Source organism: Panthera tigris, chromosome A1 (genome assembly GCF_018350195.1).
Source record: "Panthera tigris isolate Pti1 chromosome A1, P.tigris_Pti1_mat1.1, whole genome shotgun sequence".
NCBI lineage: Eukaryota > Metazoa > Chordata > Mammalia > Carnivora > Felidae > Panthera > Panthera tigris.
Genome location: NC_056660.1, coordinates 102,870,642 through 102,887,227, shown reverse-complemented (window position 1 = coordinate 102,887,227; position 16,586 = coordinate 102,870,642). Strand labels below are relative to the sequence as shown.

Below are 16,586 nucleotides of genomic sequence, written 5' to 3'. Positions count from 1 at the left end.
TCTCTACAGCTTCTTCTTCTTGGATTTGATATGTAATCATTTTTTTTAATGTTTTCATTTGTTTTTGAGAGAGAGAGACAGCATGAGTGGGGGAGGGGCAGAGAGCGAGAGGGAGACACAGGCTCCAGAGTCTGAGCTGTCAGCACAGAACCTGACGTGGGACTTGAACTTACATAGCTCAAGATCATGACCTGAGCCAAAGTCAGACGCTTAACCGACCGAGCCACCCAGGCGCCCCAATAAAGTAATCATATTAACCACAAATCACCAGACATTTTCTCTTATGAAATGTGATACTTTTTAAAAATATTTTTGCATTGGCTAGGGACTTCACAAAAATGTTGGATAGTGTCGGTTGACGTATATTTTTTTGTCTGTCTTTTAATAAGAATGTTTTTCAAGTCTAACCATTCAGTGTGATGTGTTTTGTGGGTTTTTAATAGATACTTTTTGATAATCCTGTACTTACAGTTTGTAAATATTTATAAAGTTTCATCAATTTTTATTTTTAACAAAAAAAATTCTGTGTCTGTTGAAATTATCACTTCATCTCATTTAGTCTTTTAATATGATGAATTTCATGAATTTTACTTGAATTGCTGGGACAAATCTTGATTGGTTAAACTGTATTATTTATTCCTTTTTATGTTATGACAGAATTATTTTTCTAATATTTGTATGCATTTTTTTTAATGTTTATTTATTTTGAGCGTGAGAGAATGTGTAGGTAGGGGAGGAGCACAGAGAGAGAGAGAGAGAAAGAGAGAGAGAGAGAGAGAATCTCAGGGGGGGGGCATGTGTTGCTAATGCAGGACTCTATCTCAAAACCACAAGATCTCAGCCTGAACCGATATTAAGAGTGAGATCCTTAACTGACTGAGCTACCCAGGCACGCTTGTATGCATTTTCATTAGATAATGTGTCTGTAATTTTCTTTTCTTATACCGCTGTGTTCAGTTTTGGTTTTGTATCATTGATATGCTAGTTTTAGAAAAGGATTTTATTTGTGCATCAGAGACTTAATTACCTTCCTATCTTTCTTCCAATTTTATTTTCCTTTTTTTGTTGTTGTTGATAAGAGATGTCCGATGATATTCTGGCGTATCTCTTTTTCACTTTTATCTAGATGTGACCATGTAATAAATTCTGGTAGGGCTGCCACATCACTCTGTGAAATGGTCCTCTTGGAATTATGTATGCATAATATTGAAGTTGTATATGATGGCTCTGGTTCTAGGTAGGGAGATCTAAACAGAAGTGTTGCGGGGCGCCTGGGTGGCTCAGTCGGTTAAGCGTCCGACTTCGGCTCAGGTCATGATCTCACGGTCCGTGAGTTCGAGCCCCGCGTCGGGCTCTGTGCTGATAGCTCAGAACCTGGAGCCTGTTTCAGATTCTGTGTCTCCCTCTCTCTCTGCCCCTCCCCTGTTCATACTCTGTCTCTCTCTGTCTCAAAAATAAAATAAAAAAACGTTAAAAAAAGTTAAACAGAAGTGTTGCTATAAGATTTGCAGGAAGTGTTCTTAAAGGAAAAGGCACTCTTACTGTTTTACTTTTCTTCTTTTTGGTACACCAGACATGATCATTAGAGCTCTGTCAGCCATACTGAAACATACCATGACCTTGAAAATGGAAACTCACTTACTAAAGATGGTGATGGGGAAAGATTAGAACCTGGATTCTTGAAGATGCTATAAAGTTGTCTTGGCATGTCAGCCATTAAAAAGTGTTTGTGTGTGATGAAGTTTTATCTTTTGTAAGCTTCTATAGTTTTAAATTTTTCAGTTATACACATCTGGATCTAATGCTTATTAGTATTTGTAGCATTTTTATTCCCTTTATTCTGGTCACTGAAATAATTTGTGTAAGATAAAAATTATATGTCCCTTAATGGTTTGTTGACATTATTGTGTAAATCCTCTGGGCTTAGGTTTGTCGTTTGTCTCATTAATTCCCCCTTCTGAATTTCCTTCTCAAAAAAGGATGCTCCAATAACCGTGGAGTTGCTGTTCTTTCAACATTCATGAAATAGATCCGTATGGTCTAAGGGGTAGGATAGACTATGGCACTCAAGGAAGTATGTGGCTCATATCTTCTTTCAAAAGAAGCTGCCAGGGAAAACATAGTTGACTGGCAGCCTTCAGATGCCACATTTGGATCCACTTAAACTAAACTACTACTAGCCAGTGATGGAGCACGATGGGAGTGCTAGAGACAAGTTATTTCTGCTCAGCATGGAATTATCCTAACTGTCAACCTTTTGTCAAGGACTCCCTTTTGACATGATTGAGTCTTGCTCAGAATTTTACTGTCGTCAGTGTCTCTTCCTACTTAATTAAACCCCCTTCCTTCTCCATCCCCTTTCCCAGGAGATAGACCAGTATCGTATAGGAAAGTCATTCCATGCTTCTTCTTCTTTTCCCTCTTTTATTCCTTCACAAGGTTTCCCTCCGTAACTGTCTTGCATGTTTCATTTTGTTTTGCTACTTACTTCTCAGAGAGCCTGTACTAACAGAGTCAAGACATTAAAAATGCAAAAGGGAGGCCCTGCCAACTAAGCAAAGAAATAATCCACTTAGAAGATCATCTAGATAATTAGTAATAAAGCCACAGGGCCTCAAAGTATGAGGTAAAAATAGAACCGTGAAGAGACTGAGAAATTCAGAGCCAAGTAGGAGGACTATAGCTAGCTCCTGTGTCTGCGGTCAGCCTTAAGTCAACCAGCCACCTTGCGCTCATCCTCCCTGATGTGCATGACGTCATTGATGAAATAGCTTAATGTGACATTCTGCATGGAATCCAGAAGTCCCACCCTGGGCAGAAATAGTCCTCCTCTTCTACCTTTATCATACTCAGGCTGCTGGGAGCCGTTCAGAGGACACATGACCTTAGAACAAACCCCCTTAGGGATCTCAAGTTGCAGCGGCTGCAGGGTGTCATTCATTGATCTCTCCCCTTGCCCTGGCGGCACGTCTTCTTAAAAGGAAATCTGGGAGACACGGTTCCTTGACTGTCACAGACCCTAAATTCCATTTTGTCTAATGTTAGTATTGGCACATCTGTAAACACATAGGATACCGTAGGTGCTATACCTGATGTTATACTTGGTGTTATAACTGCTCTTAACACCACTACTGATTATTTGGTTGTTAGCTTACTGATTATCCAGACTCCTTGATTGGTGAAGTGTCATTTGGTTATTATGCACACCGTTCTCCTTATTGTTTCCTTCTGTTTTTACTTCTATTTTATCTGCTCTGAGTAGATAATAATGTACCTTATTTATCATACATCTCCTGGAATTTTGTGAATGCACCACCTATTCTTTTTCTCACCAGTAAATAGTAGACCTTTCCTTTTCGTTTTCAAGGATGTAAAAAGCAATAAAAAAATAAACATTCAACTAGAGTTCTTACAATCAAGGATATTCGATTTGAATCTCATTAAATGGAAAAGCAACTCTCAGCAAATAATTTGCAAGTGTAAAAGATATTGACTTGGGGGTGGTGGCAAAGAGGATTCATTATAATAATAAAACATCTAGTATCTTCCGTCATCTTTCAGAGAAAGTACACAAAAAGTATCCCAGTCCCTGTGTCTAGAAGGCGCAAGTGCTAACAAAGTATGTACTGATAGGGACAGCCGTCTCCTTCCACCAAAACCAATTCTGAATGGAAAGAAAGCAGAACCTAAATGGTACCCCAAATCTGAGAACCTTGAGACCCTCCCTTGGGGAGGCTGACGTCTGTTTGTCACCTGGTTTGTGTGTGTTGGTTATGTTAATGGGGACAGGATGTGATAAAGTGAGCAGCCTAGAGTAGAAGTCAACCAGAAGTAGATTTGTCAGAGATGCACTTGCCTCTTTCCCATGGTGCCTTAGCATGGTCTTTGGCCACCGCACCCACATGTAAATCAGGCTAGCCCTGTTTGCCCTGGAGGGATAGTAACGGGATAGCACAAAAGTCCTACTGGGTAAAGAGCTGATAGAAAGAAACCCTGCAGATTCACCACCTTCAGCTCTCTCCATCATCCCAAATCCTTTCATTTCCAATGAATACATTATGTATAGATTTTAAAAATTGCACCAGTCCTTTTGAGTCTGTTTCCATTGTCTATCATTTTTCTTAGTCTTCATCCAAGTTGAATTATCTCTTTATGGGCATAGTTCCTTTTTCTGAATATCAGATGTTGCATAGAAGCAATTATTTTTAAAGATTTACTTCTCAAAAAAATATTGGCAAATCAAACCTGGCAATACGGAAAAAAATAATACATCACAACCAAGAGGGATTTATCCCCGAAATGCAAAGTTGGATCAGCATTAAAATATAATCAGTGAATTTTACTATATCAACAGACTGAAGAAGAAAAAAATTACATGATCTTCTCATGAGATGCACAAAAGGTATTTAATAAAATTTGACATTCATTAATTATGTTTTAAAAAAGTCTCCCAATAAGCTGGAAATTGACAGAACTTTCTTCGACCACATAAAGGACATGGATTAAAACAAACACATAACACGAAAGAACCCACAGATAACATCATACTTAATGGTGAAAGACTGAATTCTTTTCCCTTAAGATTGGTAACAGGGCATGAATGTCTACTCTCACCATTTCTGTCCACGGGAGATTGTAGCTAGCACAATAAGCAAGAGAAAGAAATAAAAGTCATCCAGCATGGAAAGGAAGAAATAGAAGAGTCTCTATTCACAAGTAACATGATCACAAAGCCTCTGTAATACAGCAACTAGAACTAATGGGTGAATTTAGCAAGATCGTTGGGGACAAACCCAGTAGACAAATATCAATTATCCGTATCCCAGCAATGAAAAGTTAGAAACTGAACTTAATGAAAATAGTGCCTTTTACAATAACACCAAAATTTGAATACTTTGTGGCAATCAAACAAATTTGTGTAAGATTCGTATGTTAAGAAGCACAAAGGGGCGCCTGGGTGGCTCAGTCGGTTAAGCGTCTGACTTCAGCTCAGGTCACGATCTCACGATCCGGGAGTTCGATCCCCGCGTCGGGCTCTGGGCTGATGGCTCAGAGCCTGGAGCCTGCTTCCAATTCTGTGTCTCCCTCTCTCTCTGCCCCTCCCCCGTTCATGCTCTGTCTCTCTCTGTCTCAAAAATAAATAAACGTTAAAAAAATTAAAAAAAAAAAAAAAGAAGCACAAAATGGTGGTCATAGGTAAGAAAAGTCAAACTGGTCGGTAGTTAATTCTCCCCCAAAATGTTCTTCAGATTCGGTGGAATCCAATTAAAATAATACCAAGAAACTTTGTGTGTGTGTGTGTGTGTGAAAAAAACAAAAAGCTGATTATAAGACTTACATGGAAAAAGCAAGGAAGCTAGAATAGCTGCCTCCGAAGTGGGAAAAAAAAAAAATCAGGTGGAAGACAAAGAGTACTTAACTGTAAAACCTAGAGCACTCATGACAGTGATGTAAAAAGAAGGGACAGACATACAGATCAATGAAACAGACTAAGCAGTCTACAGGTAGGCTCACACGCATATGGTCTCTTGATTTTTAACAAAGTTTGCAAGTCAATCTGATGGAGAAATGACTATTTTCAATAATTGTTGTTGGAACAACTGAGACATATGCATATAAATGAATGTCAACCCATACCTCACACCATAAACAAAAGCTGACTTCAATTGAATAGACCTGAATATAAAACTTAAGACTATATCACTTTAAAAAAAGAAATACGTAAGGGAAGTCTTAGTGACCTTGAGTTAGATGAAGATGTCTTACGGCATGACCTTGAGTTAGATGAAGATGTCTTACGGCATGACCTTGAGTTAGATGAAGATGTCTTACGGCATGACCTTGAGTTAGATGAAGATGTCTTACGGCACAAAAAGCACAAACTGTAAAAGAGAAAAGTGACAGATTGGACCTGATCAAAATTAAACATTTGTACTCTTTGAAACATGCTGAAAAGGCAAGCCATGGAATAAGGTAAAATAATTACAAAATGTATATCTGATAAAGGACTTGTACCCAGAACATATGAAGAATTCTCACAACTCAACAGGAAAATAACCATTAAAAAGATGGACAAAAGATTTGAACACCAAAGAAGATAAAGTAATGCGAAATAAGCTAATGAAAAGAAAGTCAACATCATTAGTCATGAGGAAGTAAAAAATTAAAAACACATAGAGATACCAATGTACATTTAGAGTGGTTAATTTTTTTTTTAATTACAAAACAAAAAAAAATTTGATCACACCAATTGCAGCGAGTACTTGAAGTAACTGGAATTCTCATTCATTGTTGGAGGGAAAGAATGGTTACAGCCACTGTGGGAAACTGAGTTAGCTTCTTTGAAAAGTAAATACAAGGGCACCTGGGTGGCTCTGATGGTTGGGCGTAGAACTTGGGCTCAGGTCATGATCTCGTGGTTTATGGGTTCAAGCCTCGTTGGGCTCCATGCTGGCAGTGTGGAGCCTGCTGGAATTCTCGCTCTCTCCTTTCTGCCCCTTCCCCGTTCACATTTTATCTCTCTCTCAAAATAAATAAATAAACTGTAAAAAATAAATTTAAAAAAGTAAATATATACTTACCATATGGAATTCTACTTCTGGGAATTTATCCAGGAGAAATAAAAATATATATGCACACAAAAATTTGAGATATTTATATGTATAAATGGGTATGTAAGATATATGTATTAGCTGTATTTTAAAATGCCAGAAATTAGAAACCGTTAAAATGCCCATGAACTGATGAATGATAAATTATTATTCCATCCACACAGTGGAACAGTACTTAGCAATAAGTTGAAAAAAAAATGACTTATGTAAATACAGAGATAAATTTCAAATGCATTATGCTAAGTGAAAATACCCAGACTCAAAAGCCAACACACTGCATGGTTCCATTTACATGACATTGCAGAAAAAACAAAACCACAGTGACAGAAATCAAATGGGTTGCTGTGGGCAAGGGGTTGGTGGACAGAATTGATCACAAAGGGACACGAGGGAACTTTTATACCCTTCTCATGGAGGCAGTTACTCAAGTGTGTTTATCAAAGAACATAGAACTAAAAAGAGAGAATTTAACTGAATATACATTTTACCTCATTGAACTTCACTTGGGAAAATCAGTTAAGGATGAAGATGATGTAATTTTTACATCTGGTTTTAGTAGATAGACAATTACTAGAACTAACGATCATTTCAATCACTGAAATTGCATTAAAGTGATTTGAAGCTGGTGTCCATCTCTGCAACAGCTTGTCTATATCCAAATCAGTCTTACTCCTGGAGTGTAGCTTTCGGGGTCCTAGCACAAATACATGGGTCTCCTAACCCTCATTGGTCCCTGGACTTCTATTCTTGTCCTTCTTATTTATCACTCTTTCTAATCACTAGGAAAAAAAAAAAAGTGGATGTGTGCTCACCTTCCAGTGAGGAAACCTTAGTCTTGACCACACCTCTCTAAGGGAGTTTGAGAAATATAGTTGTAGCTGTGCAGCCCAGGAAGAATGAGGGACCAACCACCTTTGCCACCTGAGGCTACCAAATAATATTCTAAGTTAACATTTTAATTCTTGTAGCTCATCATCTCAGAGATCAACTCTTCTTCTGAGTGTTCAGAAAGCTAAATTTTTTTCTTGTCATGTAATATTTTTTATATGCTTCATAACGAATTTTTAAAATTTATCCTAGAGTATGGGGCGCCTGGGTGGCTCAGTCGGTTAAGCGTCTGACTTCAGCTCAGGTCACGATCTCACAGTCCGTGAGTTCGAGCCCGGCGTCGGGCTCTGGGCTGATGGCTCAGAGCCTGGAGCCTGCTTCCGATTCTGTGTCTCCCTCTCTCTCTGCCCCTCCCCAGTTCATGCTCTGTCTCTCTCTGTCCCAAAAATAAATAAACGTTAAAAAAAAAATTTAAAATTTATCCTAGAGTAAAAAGAGAATTCTCTGGGCTTACCCCGTGCACACTCTCATGGCTCCTGGTCTGTTCCTCCTCTCAGAGAGAAGAGCATGTTCAACTCCTAGCCTAATTCCCAGACTTCCAGACTTCCCAGTCCCACTGATCTGAGATGAATTCTTTGCTTGGTCCTGACCCTGCATTTGTATTTTAATTCCTGAATGTGTAACAGCACTTCCCAGACAACCCACCCACTTTCTGCCTGCCTTTCTGCAAGTTTCAGTGGACCGTCTCTTTCTGTTTGTCAGGGAAGGGACCTGTGTGCAGGGAAGGGACAGCATAGTGCTGCCTCAGAATGTAGCACCCTCGGTCCCAAGAACAGCTGCCTGGCGTAACGTTACTGTAGACAATTTTTCTGAGCCAGGGCTGAAGAAATAGGAAAGAAACGAGGGGCTTTAAATTACTTTTGAGGGACTTATTTCCACTGTTTTAATTGTATGGAACCTGTAAATCATTTGTGTGTGTGTGTGTGTGTGTGTGTGTGTGTGTGTGTGTGTGTGTGTGTGTTGTCTTAATTCTTAGGTAATTGGAAACTCCTTGATTCTGGTATTCATTAACTCCAAGTTCAGGGGTGGTGATAACATATGAGGATTTATCCTTTCTGACTTTTAAAGAAAATATTTTAGTGAGAAAATTGGGATAAGCTGGGTCAATAACTTCTTTTCAGACCCCATTTTAAATCAGAATATTGTTGTGTTTGGCTTATTTACAGTTTTTTTTTTCTTTATTTCATCACTTAATCTTGATTTATCTTTAGAAAATTTTCCAAATTCTTCAGCCTCCTTCATCAGCTTTAAGAGCACTAAATTGAAGCCTCCCTAATGTCTATAGTACTTGGACAAACAAGATAAATAAAATCAAGGGCACAGCATTCCAACTGTGAATTGCATTATGCATTGAGAATGATTCACTATCTGACAAGTCATATGAATAATAAAAAAGCACCAGACCTACCTTCTGCTCATATCTACACAAACTCAGAATACCATATCACATATACCAGAGGCCACATTTTACATCAGTGAGTGCTAAATGCTGGATACATATTTTTATGCACGAAAAGGGAACAGGGACGTACTTAGATAACTAATTTCTACTTTTGTGAGGTTGTTTTTATTTTGGTTTTATACCCAGTGAGTCAGTGTAATATGTTTTACATGTGATAAAAGGAAAAAAAAAGAGCTTAGCCGCTTAATCTATTCCAAAAAGATGGTGAAAATAAGCAAATTTTCAACTTTCATGGTTGTTACTGGTGGGGCTATAATTATGTTGCCTAGAAAAATCATTATATTTCATATATTACATAGAGTTAACTCTCATCCTTCTGTGGCATAAAACATAACGATCCTTCCCTACATCTACATAAATAAACCTCCCCACCCTTTATCTTTGCAAATCACTGTGACATAGCTCCCAAACTAGACACTCCATTAAATTGATGAGTAAATAAATTAAAGAGACCAGCAGTCCTTTCTAATTTATATGCTACTTAAAGGTGTTATAAAACAAAACTTGCTTTTAATATTTCCGGGCACTCCACTCATCTAAATTAAATAAAATTCACATATTTGATGGGTGGAATATGCTATTTATATTTATGTATCAGCAACTGCTTCCTTTACAAGTGGCTCACCTGCCCTCAAGTAAAGCTAACAGAAAGTGCGTGATTTTTCCACATCTGCCGCAAACCTACGGATGGATTTTGCTTCTACACACATCGGTAGAATGCACTCCTTATTTCTTGGAATGAGAAACTCACGTACAGCCAGAGAGGATGACAGAGCTCTCATTCTCATCTTTCAGGAGGTCTGTGTTTTTGTGTTTCATCCAGGTTTTTGTTTTTTATTTGGATTTTGTTCGTTTGCTCCTCTGTGCGTTGGATGGTTTGGGGGTTTTTTTGGTTTTGTTTTTAATACTAATGGGATGTTCTTAAAAGGCTACATTGCCAATGAAGATACTTAAGCTCTTGTTTTTCCCATTTCGGAACAATATCCCACTTCACTTTCTTAAATTTACTAGCCTTTTGTGGGTTTTCCCACATGTTCCTCGAGAAGGTTGGCAGATCTGGGATTTTACGAGAACTGCACGACGGGGCTCTCTTTCCAAGTTTTGCTCGCGGAGAAGTTTCTTCCCAGCGCTCGCCAGGTTCCGGTCACAAGCTCGCTCTGCAGCGTGTCGTGTCAGGAGCCAATTAGAGCGCGTGTTCAGGCCGCCATGCCCTCTTCTTTGAGTCCCGCAGCTCCTTCTGAATCCGCTGGGCTTTTAATGCAATGTTGAAATCTGCTGCTGCTTGACTCCTACAGCTGGTTTTGATCAGGCTCCTCTAAAGAGGAAGTTTCAATTAGCACAGCTCCAAATGTGCTCTGGAGGTATATTTTTATGACTGCTCGACTAATGGCACGCTTTGTTCCTCGTGGTGTGTGAGTCCTTAGCAAACACAGCCATTCGTGTGAGTCACCAAGTGACTTTATAGCAAGGCTAGGCTTTGCCAAAACCCAAAGAATGAGACGGCCAAATTGAATTAGTGGTTGAAACACATTAATTTATGCTAGATAAATGTTATTGTGGTCCCGTGGGCAAGTACTCAGGTCATAGGCTTTATGAACTATTTGCCGGAAGAGGGCTGCGTGGCAGTAAATCAGCTCTGTAGTGGGATTTTATAGAAGACTTAGAGCCACTTTTTCTCTCCTGTTCCCTTAAATTGCTTCCGCCTCTCCCCCCACCTGTCACTGCCTGCCATGGAGACAGCTCCCCATTTTGTACACATTTTGTGATATTTAACGTATAAGCAGTCGGATTAATGATTTGTGTTGGTGCTGCCTGGCTTTGGTTGAGACGTGGCCATCTATTATGCCTGTGGCCCTCACCGCAGGCAGCTGTGTGTTTATCATTCCAGACTACAGATCTCAGTGGGTACAGAGCTCTGGCTTAGCACCAGCTTTCAGAATCCGTGCAGCTGTGCGGTAAATGGGAACCTTGAAGTCTCAAACGGCACACACAACCAAGTCCTGACAGGGCTGTTTCTTTTCTGGGGAGGAATTAGATCCACTTAAGGCTGGATTATTTCTAGAGTAAGAAAAGTAGAAATAAGTGTTTTCTGGCTGCAAATTGTGGCAAGTGGGAGATGATGCCAAGAAAGAATTATGCATAAATGATAGTGTTTAAACTTGTTTTTATGTGTTTAGATGTGCCTCTGCCAAAAAACTGACAAGGCCTCTTTGTTGGCATTTTTTCAGAGAGAGACCACTCACACAGTGAACGTTTTCTTAATAAAGAAGTAATTGTAAATCACTGGTGTCTAGGCACGTGATAACCAGTTTACCTTAAACATGATCTCTTGCGAAACACAGGGAGAACGACTGGCTGGGCAGAGTGATTCATCGCGGCCTCCCCCACTCCACAATCACCAAAAAATGCCCGTGTATCAGGCAAGGCCCTGGCAGATTGAGCGCGGTGGATAAGGGAAGGTGCTTCGGAGTTGGTCCTAGGTTTGAATACTGACACTGCCTCTTCTTCCCTTTGTGATCTGCAGCAGTTTGCTGCTCTGTGTCCTCACGTGTGAAATAGAGCTGACAGTAATACCCACTCTTGTAGTGTTAAGATTAATGACGTTCATGAATGTAAACCACGAACAAAGTAAATGGGGAACAAGGTAAGTTCTTAATAAATTATGGTTTCTATTAATTGTCGATGTCACTATTATTACTACCGTCGATCTAAAAGAACATCTCTGCCTTTATTTCAATTTCCCAGTGGCTTGTGGAAGGAGCCGCCGATACAGTAGAGGTTGTCTTTTCCCGGCATTATCTATCCTCACCTGAAGAATAGTCAAGAAGCTGTCATATTCTGTTTAGCACATTGATCTTGACCTCCCTAACCTTTTGGCCCTCCTCTACTGTGATGTTGGGTCTTATTTGTATATATTTATATGTGTGTGTACATACACACACACACACACACACACACACACATATATATATTTGAAGATAGCTGCTGACACTCATCTTAATACTTAGCATTGAGCAGAGAGGCTGATGCACATCTCATTTCTGTTAAATTCACCTTCATGTTGACAAATGCCCACGTGTGTATGCTTATAACTTCACATGTAAACTTGTTCACAGTAAATTTTTCTCCGAAATTCAGCATGCGTTCCCTAGATTAGACAAGATATCATCTACAAATTAAAAAAAAAAGAGAGAGAGAGAGATTACTGCTGTCATGTAATTGACTCCTAGGGTCTTGAAGCTTTCTAAATTAATTCAACCCTACGTATGTTTCTCTAGCTGAGTTCCCAGCCAAAGATCATTCAAGTGTTTGAATTTAATGTTTGTTGCTTCACAGTTATTACCTAGTTACTTGGGTGATTTAAAAAACAAAAAACGTAAATTTAGTCAAAACTTTCTAACCTATCCGTATGTGTAACTTCATTAAGAAATTTTCATTGGTCCTGCTTTCCATTTAAATCGAACAAAGACTGAGTTCTTTGTCTTCTCAAACTCCCAAAAATGTTTGTAGCTCCTTTTTCCATATGTGCCTTCTGAATATTACATAAAATGATGCACATGGCTTAATTTCCCATGGCTGATCTCACTTGCTACGTCATCAAACAGAATTTTTTACCTCATGGGCTTTTTACTTTTTTTAAAGAAAAGTTAAGTGCAGTCTATGTTGTAAATAGTCGTTGAGCCTCCATTCCTGGGCTTTTAAAACATCTGTTAGCCTTGATATTAAAAGTTCCACAAGAGCTAGGATACTGTCTTCTTGCCTCGAGGTGAGTCCCAGTGCCTAAAACTGTCCTGTGGAACACAAGCCCTGGAGTCTTTGTTGAAATAATTATTTAGTTAATGAAAACTGACTGAATAATAAATTAATGCATGCCTACTCCATGTTTTTGACTTTCCCTTCAAGTTCTGTTTTATCCACATATTTTTCCTCATTCAGATAAAACTGACTTTGCTTCTTAACCATACAGTTTTTATAATTCAAACCACCCCTTCAAGGATCAGTTTCTATGAAAAAAAAAAAAAATGGAACAGATAGGATTGTCTTATAGTAAATGGTGACATTTACGTAAAAATTTATCTCGTCCCAAGGACACTGATTTTTAAACTATTACCAATACACGTGGTTTCCTGTGGCACTTTTTGAATAGTCCAAAGTGGTAAGATGAGTCCTTGTTATATTAAAAGACTATGGTCCAGTGTGTAACATCATGAGTAGCATCTGTCTGGGGCCAGAAGTCATGGGGGTTCAAAAGCTTCCCATGGAGATGGCTAATCAATAAAAGTTCTATGTTCAGGATTTTGTACATTTTGTTAATTAGGCCAAAGCAATAGGCCTTTGTGGCAATTATTCAGACAGTGATGTAAAAAGATAGCCTGACAAACAAACCTCCATAATCCACTTACGTCTCACAGAAGCCAAAGGGTTGGAAAAGCCTATTAACAAGCTCCCTGCCTGTCTGTTTGGAGACATTGTTAAATCGAGAGTCTCAGCACCTGAGGCGGTCTGTTAATAAAGATCGTTTGTAGCAGATTTCTGTTCTATTAAGAATGGACATAAAACAGCATAATTTAAAACATGTCAATAACTCAAGGCAAAAATGCCAAACATAGTCTGTTCTGTCTTTATAAAATAGAGCCAAGTATACACAAGGAGAGTGCCAGGAAGGCTTCTGCTGACTGAGTTTAGAGATTGTTCGTGATAAATAATGTGATCCTTCAAGTTAAAACAACCTCTTGGTTGGGTGTCTGTCTTTTCTGTGCTAAACTCAAGGGATCTTTTTTATTTAAGGGCCAGTGAGATTCCTCACCTCCAGTCCTGGAAGATGCCTGGAAACCGGTGCCCTTTGTCAGCCTCGTGAATTCATAATCACTTGTGAGTGCTTCATTTCCCCCCAAGCCCCCACCCTCATTCTTTCTTTCTCCTGAGTGGCATTTACTGGTTGTTTGGGAACAGATATTTATAGACAATGAGCGACAGTTGGGTTGTCTTCGGAAGAGTCACTGAAGAATCTAGAACACCAAGCACCGAGTCACCACTTGTCTTATACATTTGATTAAATATGCTTGTCTGTTTTCAATGACTGTGCTGTATTTTTGACACAAAAACGAGGACCAGAGAGTCAATATTTCTGCAGTGTTTATCTGGCATCACTGTGTTCCAGTGGCAAAAGCTGATTGATAGCATTCTTAATGAGCACATTGGGAGGCTGAGAAAAAGTATCTAAAAGGGACTGGAGGGGCGCCTGGGTGGCTCGGTTGGTTAAGTTTCCGACTTCAGGCCATGATCTCACAGTTTGTGGGTTCGAGCCTCATGTCTTTGCTGTCAGCACAGAGCCCTGATCCTGCTTCGGACTCTGTGTCTCCCTGTCTCTCTGTTCTTCCCCCTCTCGTGCTCTGTCTCTCTCTCAAAAATAAATAAAACATTAAAAAAACATTAAAGGGACTGCAGTGCATTGCCATAGATTGAACTAAACCCTGCCATGTTCAACAGGCCTGTAGATGAAAATTTAACAAACTCCATCTCCTACATCAGGCTTGGGTAGATGGTTGAGCCTGAGTGATAGTATCTTCTGTATTAGAAGGCCTCTCATGCACTGAGTGGCGGTTTTAATTAAATCCAGTAGGCTGAGAAAAGTGGTTTGGCAGTTTCAATTGATTTATTGTGTTTGTGACATCTGGGCCTGATTTATTGTATTGACTTGCAGAATTGTTTTTGGAAGCTCATCCTACATATTTTCATTTTGGTTTTGGGGACTCACAGGCTATAAATAAGTAGCATTTTCACTCCGTGGTGATTTTAGTTTTCTCTGTGTTTTTCTTATTTTGGTAAAGATTGGAAACTTTTGAATTCATCTCATTAATGTGATTGTTTGCAAGCAGGAGATTTTGTGGTTTATGTGCCTGAAGAGGGCTGATTTAAAGTAGTACTGGGTTGAAGTTCATTATCAGCATTTCGCCTGCATTAGTGGGGAGAGCGAGTGAGAGAGACTGGTGATCTTTTAAAATTTAGTCTATAAATTGACAAACTATTTGCTCCATGTTATGGCTTTGTAACTTTTAAAGTTTGGGTTTCAGATATAAGTGTGAACACCATGTCATAGAAAGTTCCTTTCCAGTGATCGAAACATAGCACATTCATCTGAATGTTACAAACAAGTGTGACCCAACCCAAATTTGATTGTAGGCAAATCAGCTTTAGAAAGTGTCCGCTCCCAGACTCCACAATGCATGTGTGAGAAGGGAGGGGAGATAAGAGTCAAGTTGCCAGGAGGGTAGGGAAGCAAGCAGGTCTCAATCAGCCTAAATATTTTCCGAGTCTGTGAATGAGTGGTTGCACATCCCAGCTACAGACACTGTAATGATGTGTTGGGCCCCCGGGGGTATGTCTCTCTATTCCCTACAGCTGGGGGCACTTACTCCTACCTGAATCCCCAGCCAGGGTTCTGGAACAAATCAGGGAAAATTGAAGGAGTCTAGGTAAGGCAAATCAACTTCAGGTCAGCCTGTGGCTTAGCTCACTTTAACCTTCTGTCTCAGTATTAGAAGCTGGAGTCTGTCGATGTGCCTTGTAGTCAGCCTCTTAGTGGTATTTAATCCACTTGGCACGGTTTCCCATTTTTTATTCCTGCGCTTATCTCTATGTCAGTAACCTATCTTGTTAGTCAGTAGCCATTCTTTCCGGAATGCCCAGAGTACTGCTGTGAGCCCAAGTTTGGGACCTACCTGACACTCACCACTTAATGCCTTTGGCAGACTCTACCCATGACCTCCTACTGTCCAGATGTTTCGCTGCGGGCCATAGCTGGGTCCACCAACTCTGTGCTGTCTCCCTGTTGATCTAGGTTTACTCTTGTATAGGTGATTGTACATCTTAATACACAGCATGATCCACAGTCTTTCCTTGAAAGCCCTAATTTTTTTCCTTATTTTCTTTTGTGGGTTTCTCAGTTAAAATAGAGCAAGATTGCTCACCACTAAAGCCAAATGGGGTTCATTTGAAAACTTTTAATTTATTCTCCATGGTACCTGAGTTGCTGCAGATAGCTCATAAATTTATTTGGTTTTTCTGGAGGTGGTTCAGTGGAATTCCCCAAACTGGATGAGATGGAGTATGTAAAAGCAAATTCATTTATGGGAGGCGCTTACTGAATATCTACAAACAGACAGGGATTTTAGCCCAGCATAAAACCTTGGAAAACCTCATTCATATTAAACTCAAAGAGGAAATAATGCCAGGTGATTTGTTTACACAACTTGACTGAGATATACTCTACATACCGTTAAATTCACCATTTAAATTATATAATACATTGTATAATGATGTATAGTAAAGTTTTAAAAAAATGTTTAGACTTCAGCAGATTTCAAGTTCAGAACAATATCATTACTCCAAAATAGCCTGGTCTCAGAGAGGTGGTCAAGATTTTATATGTGGATCATCTTAAACTAAGTTAATCATAGAATGATATTCTGTACATAATATAGGAAGAATGTACACAAAAGTTATACATTTAAAAACAGCACAATGAAGTGCTCACATGGGTGCTGAATTCAGATAATGTGGTTGACTTAATCCAGGAATAAGATTGCAGTGTAGCCTGCCCTTCATGCAGAAAAAATTCTGAG

General features: G+C 39.3%; 1 long non-coding RNA gene across 1 annotated transcript in view; it reads left to right on the top strand.

Annotated features, from left to right (window-relative positions):
• Positions 1 to 13,965, top strand: part of LOC107180162 — a 364,692-nt gene extending 350,727 nt beyond the window's left edge. Inside the window, exon 3 of the long non-coding RNA XR_006216483.1 lies at positions 13,750 to 13,965. This is a non-coding gene — a long non-coding RNA (uncharacterized LOC107180162). The remainder of the gene's footprint in view (positions 1 to 13,749) is intronic.
• The last annotated feature ends 2,621 nt before the right edge of the window (positions 13,966 to 16,586 follow it).